Genomic DNA, 8,221 nt, shown 5'->3' on the forward strand with positions numbered 1-8,221 from the left:
GTATTGCAAAAGGAACTGGCGCCCAAGAGGTATTGATGAAAAGAGGAAATCAATAGGAGCTCAAAGAAGGCGACCGTATTTCCAAAATTTCGGGAACGAATAAATCTACTACTAGGGACTTAAGGCTGCAAATTTAAATGCCGGTCTCGAGGATCTTTTCATGTTAGTTGCTCACCTACGGAAATGCACAAGTCTCAATATCCGTATAATCAAATCATTATAAACAGTATCTTTATAATTAAAAACCCTCATGCTATAAAGAATTTACTCATACTCGTATTTACGAGGGTTGGAACTTCAGTAGCGGCAACTAGTTATTTACAGTTCGTACAATATAGATACGTGTCTCAAAGTTTTATGACCTTCAAAAGTAGTCGCCAGCACTGTGTATAACCCGTTGCCAGCGATGTGGAAGTCGTAGGATACTCTTAGCAATGCCAGTTGTGTTGACCGTTCGAGGGGCGCGGTTTATTGCCCCACGAATTTGTAGCAGTTCTGAAGCGAACGCCGTGAAGTGTTTCCTTCAGTTTAGAAATCGAGTTGAACTCACGAGTGCTTTCGTCAGGGGAGTGCAGTATGTGGTATTGCCCTTAGCAGCCCCATCAATCAAAAAAATCAGTAACAGCTTGCCCTGTAGGTGCTTGAGCATTGTCCTGCAAAATGATGGTCAGGTCCTGCACAAAGTGTCATCACTTCTGTCTCTATCCTGTTCGTTTTTGGAACACAACCTACGACCAGGTTAGAGACAGAAGTGATGACACTTTCTGCAGGACCTGACCATCATTTTGCAGGACAATGCTCAAGCACCTACAGTGCAAGCTGCTACTGATTTGTTTGACTGTTGGGGCTACTAAGTGCTATACCACTTACTGGACCCTCCTGACTTAAGCCCTCATGAGTTCAACTAGATTTCTAAACTAAAAGAAACACTTCACGGCATTCGCTTCAGAATTGCTACAAATTCGTCGGGCAGTAGACCGCGCCGCTTGAACTGTCAACACATCTGGCAGGGCTAAGAGTATCCTACGACTTCCACATCGCTGGCAACTGGTTACACACAATGCTGGTGACTACTGTGGAGGTTGTAAAACTTTGAAACACGTATCTGTTTTGTACGAGCTGTAAACAAATAGTTGCCACTATTAAAGCTCCAACCGTCGTATTTGGAAATAACTTCTTTTTCTATTTTTCCCCCACCGTGTTATGACTTCAGGAAGTCTAGTGCTAGCAACTTCAAGCAACATACGGAAAAATGCCACCTTAAGCCTCGAGCGGTATTTTACACCGATACAAGGTGCCTTCATTGTGGTAGTCACGTCGTTTCTATATGCGTCCACGGCGGCCAACGACTATATCAATAACAACATGACCGTGGGATCAGTGTCCGATAAATACATCTTGGACCATTAACGGTCATCTGAACGACGTCTCCACAGTAATAGCGTCTAACACACACATCTATGGTCTCCAGCGGTCATTATACAGCCTCTCCATGGAAATGGCATCTTACAGCATAATCTTTGACTATCAGTACCCATCCTACCGGTATTTCCATGGAAACGGCGTCGCTAGATGTAGCAAAAACCGTCATAAAAGGCATTCAAGGATCCTACACTTATTTATATTGGATTTCCTATTTAAACTGTTTTATACATTTATAGGAAGTATGTTATATTATTTGTTTGAACAATAACAGCAATGTAATGCTATACATACAAATGTCCTAATGATTTTACATTTTATTGTCATGTTGTAGTTTTTTATACGTAAGTTAAATCCCATTAGCTCTTCACAGTGCTCATGATGTGAAAATAACCGTTTAAACGTGCGTAGACTGGTCATTTTAGTAAATGAGACATTCTGCGGTCTTCGTCTTTCTTCTATCAGAAACTGTTCTCCTAAATCAGCTATCCAGTTACGTTGTTGTGATCATCCGACAAAAGCCTGAATAGTCATCATCTGCGGCGGGATCCGCTGAGAGACGTGCAGGAAGAGAGACAGTGAGTTTCAGGAAACTACCGACATGGATGTGGGATGGAGCGAGGTGTCTCATTGGTTGGCACACTGGACTCGCATTCGGGAGGACGATGGTTCAGACCCAAGTGCGGCCATCCTGATGTGGGTTCTCCGTGATTTCCCTAAATCGCTTTAGGCAAATGCCGCTATGGTTCCTTTGAAGGGTTACGGCTGACGTCCTTCCACGTCCTTCCCTAATCCGATGGGGCCGATGACCTGGCTTTCAGTTCCCTAGCCCAAATCAGTCAAACAACCATGGATGTGGAGCCATGCCTACTCCACTACTGTCACCAGTTGCGCTAGGTTTCTCGGCTGAGGATCCAACGCCTTTTTAAAGTTCTTTTTTTCGTTTTCTCTATTATTTAATGAGCGTTTTATTAATGTGATTGCGTACTGTTATTAATTGATTTTTATTTATGGTTTGGTTTAGCGATTCCTTTTTACTGTTGGCTCCTTTTATTTAAGCTGAGTCCTTTTAATTATGTTTGTGGTAGTTATGAAGTCTGCGTTTCGCAGCAGATGATCTCGTTGAGTCTCCTTGCTGGCAGTTCTCCACCTGAAATCGCTAAAGATAATTTAACGCTCTACGGAAATCGATCGGTACAGCCAAGTGCTGTGCTGTGTCATGTGTATGGAATGTGGCGTCCAATTTTATTTCGTGAAATTATTTAGGTCTTCGGAAAAATATTATCGACGAATGCCAGAACCGTGTAAAACTGCCGGTTCGCACCATCAAACCGCACAACACTTCCGAACGACTTGCGTCTTTATAATCACTGAATACTTCTTTTGAAATGCTTAAGGGTTTTGAGCTCTACATACCTGATACTCCTTTTGTGCTTTTATATGTATTTATTTTCTTCAAAACCATAAAACATAGATTGCTGCCTTAATGGCGGCTTCCAACAATCTCCTCTCCATTCGACATAGAACATCTCTCTTCCAGTGTCCCACATGGAATAATTGTATCTTTGCCGTACTTTAATACCGCCTGTATATATGTGTTATCGAGTTCACACGGAGATGTATTTATCTCTCGAGCAGGTATTTTACTTTTATCGTTATATTAATAGTCCGTTGCACTTTATTTATGCGATTTTCCATCATAAAACGCCACTGAAGCCCCTATTTGGAAGGGGATTTTCTGTGTAAGACCATACGCGACCAAAACATTCACAGCATTATTCTACCGCTCCCTAGCGTATTAGTGGGCGGAATGGTTCAAATGGGTCTGAGCACTATGGGACTTAACTTCTGAGGTCATCAGTCCCCTATACTTAGAACTACTTAAACCTAGCTAACCTAAGGACGTCACACACAACCATGCCCGGCACAGGATCCGAACCTTCGACCGTAGCAGCAGCGCGGGTCCGGACTGAAGCGCCTAGAAACGCTCGGTCACAGCGGCCGGCTATAACCAGTATCAGTGGTCATAATCACTGATGGGAAAGGGCTGTGAGAGAACGGATTACTACAAAGTATTTGTCAGTCTCACGTTCCTGGTCTGAATTTCATGATTCGGGAGAGGTAACATACACTTTTATCACTTCGTAGGCGGGTAGTCTATCATTACAATCCTCTGTTCTTTCTACTTTTGCAAAATCGGCCATCACTGTCAGAGTACCATATCTGCCTTAATTGTCTTGGGTAAACTGCTGTGATTATTCGTACGTATGACTTTCCTGTTTCTTTGATTACTCACATCACTAGTTCAAACATGACGCACATGAGTGTATCTCTGCTTCTCAGCACCTAGATAGTCACTCGTGTGTCGCCTCACTAGTCTAACTTACGACACTACCCAGGCACGTGTTAATAATTTCATAGACACCAGAAAACACACAATACTTCACTGGAAGTTCGTTGCTGTTCACAGGATCTCACTGATACCTGGTACTCAAGGAAGGCAGGATTCGGTTACCATTGTGGACGGGGTAGTAATCGGTTACTATTGGTTGGCTTTCTTTTAAATATGAAATCAAAAACAAATTAAAATAATGGCAATAATTTATGAATTGTTTCACGGCTGAAGGACTTACTGGGAATAAATTAAGAATGCTTTTAACTTGTCGTAACTTACAATTACAGTTATTGAAATATAAAAGACAAATCACCAAAGATCTTAAAGCTCACTGCTAAAACAGAATTACCAAATTAGGAATTTAAAACAAGTAATCATGCGCACGTCTGAAGGCCTTATTGGCCATAAATTAAGAATTGTTTCACGGCTGACGACCTTAAACGCCAAGAATGGCAATTATTAAAAAAGTTAAACAACATACAATGAAACAGCGAATATAATGACAAAGATTAATCCTAAAGGACAAAAAACTGATCACCAAACAGGTGAGACAAATGATGGTAACTTGGTAATGCAATAACAAAATAATAACACAATAAAAAAAACACAAGGGCCAGTCACAGATGGTGCTCCAGGAATCGGCTTCTGAGTAGGTCATGCCCAAAACACTTTCGCGAGCGATGGGAAAGGCAGCCAAGAGTTGCATTCACACAAACAAGATGGTAACTGAGACTAGTGGCAGTCTAACAAGTGACTAATGATGGTGAGGCTACCTTACGTCCAATAAACGAAATGTAAAGATGTAAAAAATACGCCAAATCCGGAATCGGCGGTCGGCACTCCACCCGCAGAATACTGTGCTTAAAGCCCAGAACAAGAAAGGAATCACTACCACCAAGGTAGAAGAATCGCCAACCAACCTACAATCAAGAAAGCTGTCAAACTTACACGCCTCACCAGACAGCAGCGTCAAGACGAGGAAACGTACAGTGCCGTTACATACACGAACCCTCAGGGCAGGTAACTGGGGCGTTAGCGGCCACCAGGCAGGAAAAAAACGCTGATTGAACTTAACAATTGTAACAAGCTGAAGGTAGTAAACAGTAATTAGAAGCCCAGGAAAGCTAAACAGATCCGCCTTCCCCAAGCACTCCAGTCGCTGCTCTTTGCATTGGCAACACTACGAGCAGAAACACAAACCCAAGTCACTGGAGAATCACGAGATTTCACAATGGTCGACATTTGTCTACTCGAATTGAAATGCACTCAAAACATGCAGGATTCGGTTTCGAAGAGATAGTGCACCCTCGTGACCACAGCCCTTCGATCTGGCAGTCAATGTGCGCCGCAAGTGGTCTCGGCATGTTCTCGCTCTGGGCTGACTTGGCTCCTCCTGCGTCCCCAACTGAACTGCTCTCCCACACGACACAGAAGAACCACCAGGTCACCCCAAAGATAGGACCACAGTTACTACATATTGATAACATCACTGCTGCCACTTGTGGACAGGCAACACTTGAGAAACCCAGTGGCACCAGTCAACAAAAGAAGAAGACAAACAACAGCAACGATGTCAACTAAACAATACAGTCTGGACTCAACAGAGGACGTAAACCTACAACAGCACCAACACGAGCCAGAGCATGGTTCACTCACACTATTTCACACTTTGTTCAGTCTTCAAAATAAATTTCACCATTTCTCAGAATGTCTTTATAAATTCTCTACCACCGCCAAATCCACACAAATTCAACCCAGTCAATTTTCCTTTCATCCAACCACATCCTGCAAATTATTACATTTTACCATCAAAGACCACACAACGATCACACAATCCTCTCCCAATCTGGTCCAGCATTAACCTTCCAGATCATCTTACGAATAATCTATCTCAATTACTTCAAAAACTCCAGCAAGTGGAATGACCTCAATCACTGAAATCTTTAGTCAGCAATATCACTGTGTCGTTACTTCGAATAGCTTCTTTTCCATGTCTTTAGGATGAATATTCTCATTCTCCTAAAACTAAAAACGTAATGAAAATTGAAATAAATTTCTCTTATATTTAAGTCTTTATTGAAATTTAAAATATCATAATTCATTTTTCCTAAAACCACATAACATGCTGAAGGAAAACACACACATATATCTTGTTATATACAACATGGTAACTCATTTTCCATGAATCGTCCTCGATCCATCATCGTCTTATTTGAAATTAAGAAAATATAACTTATACTACTATTTACAACATTATCTCCTTTTCTTATATTCCAACATTCTCATGAATGAAACCTTTTCAAGTCATGATGTGGATATAACCCCTTTACATTCCTGCTCTTAGGATGACCCAATACATATGCTCCTGGATTTGGTATTCTCATGAGTTCATATGGCCCCTGATCCATCAGTTGCCATTTCTTATTTGTTTTATTTAACAAACACGCTTGTGGATGTTTGCGTAGAAATACTTTATCTCCAACTACATAAGATTGTTTACGTAGAACATGATTTTAAGATTTATTTTTATCTTCCTAGCTTTCTCTGTCAGATTTATGAGAGTTGTTCTTATTTTGTCTTGCCATTGTACTTCGCCCTGTGATAACTTGGGTATCTTATTTATCCACTCATTCCCCTCTCTTCTTTCAGACATCAGTTCAGCTGGTGTGAAGTTAGTTGACACATGAGGCAAATTATTCATTATCTCGTCAGACGTATCAAAGTATTCAATCCATCTTGTTTGCTTATTATGGCAATACGTTTGCATAAATCGATTAAGTTTGCGAAATGTTCTCGCGATCAGGTTCTCGGTCAGATTATATCTGGACGTTAATATCTGCTTGATGTTAGCTCGTGATAATGTATTTCTCCATTTATGTCGAGTAAAATTCGTAGCATTGTCGGATAGTCTCACGTCTGGCTTTCCAAAACCTGGAATATAATCATTAAACAAACGGTTAAGGATTGGCGCTGCTGTAGCAATTTTCATTGGATAGAACTTCATGAACTTGGTAAATACATCCAGAAAAGCAACAATGTATTTACACCCTCTTCTCTCTCTGGATAGTGGTCCAAATACATCTACTGATAAGAGATAGTGGCTTCTCCGGTAAAATAGAGAGTAACAGGCCTTCACTGCCTCTGTTATCTGGTTTTGTTTTCTGACAGATCAAACATTTTCCTAAAACTCCCCACACTTTCCTTCTTAAATCCGGAAAATGACATTACATTCTAAGTTTATTAGCACATTTTGCAACACCAAAATATCCCCAAGTATTGTGAGTACACCACATCAATTTTTCTTCAAATTCCTCCAGTATACAAGCACACCAGTTCTGACTTTGATCATTCTGACGATGAAATAAAACACCATTTACTACTTTGTAATACTGGGTTATCTTCTCTTCTTGCTGATCTTCCAGTCTTTGTCTAACCCTTCTCCATCGTGGATCATCTTGCTGAAGTTTTGGCATGTCACCACATAATTCCAAATAATATCTCCTTTTAACTTGGTCTAGCATCAATACTATTGGGAATTCATCTTCATTCTCATCTGCAACCATACCTTCTTCTACAACTTCAGGAAGACGTAATAACGATCAGCTATGATATTCTCCTTCCCTTGTATATACACAATTCTGAATTGATGCTCTTGGAGAGCGACGGTCTATCTTCCTAAACTTGCATGTAAGAGTTTGCAAGTTTGCAGAAAACTGAGAGCTTGATGATCACAGTATACGGTATTCCTTGCACCATACAAATAACAATTGAATTTCCTGAATGCCCACACTACTGCAAGAGCTTCCTGTTCTGTGGTTGTATATGATCTTTCACAGCTAGACAGGGTTCTACTGTCAAATGCTATTGGACAAAAAGTGGGTTTGCCAGCGGGTTCTCTAATCTGAAACAAACAATCTCCAAGTCCCACAGATGAGGCATCCGCCTTCAATCCGAACTTGAGTGACATATCCGGATGGTATAAAATCCTAGGATTTGCAAAGCCTTGTTGGTCGCATCGTATCTGCATTGACATTCGTTAGCCCACTGCCAGTGCACGTTCTTCTTTAGTAAAGGTAGAAACGGCTCAGAATTCATTGACTGATCCTCGATAAATCGGCGAAAAAACGACGCGAGACCTAGAAATCCTTTCAATTGCTTCTTATTCCTAGGAATAGGAAAGTTTTAACTAGCAGTTAATATGCCGTTTGCAGTAATCAGATGACCTAAAAATTTTATCCTTTCCAGGCAAAAATGCGACTTTTGGAGACTGGCTGTTTTTCCCACGCTCGCAAATCTATCCAACACTCGTGCCAGAATTCTTATATGCTATCCCCATGTGTTAGTAGCAATTAAGATGTCATCCACGAACAAAGTAAGTGGACTACTTAGTTCCGGTCCTAATGC

Source organism: Schistocerca serialis, chromosome 9 (genome assembly GCF_023864345.2).
Source record: "Schistocerca serialis cubense isolate TAMUIC-IGC-003099 chromosome 9, iqSchSeri2.2, whole genome shotgun sequence".
In the NCBI taxonomy this organism is placed as follows: Eukaryota; Metazoa; Arthropoda; class Insecta; order Orthoptera; family Acrididae; genus Schistocerca; species Schistocerca serialis.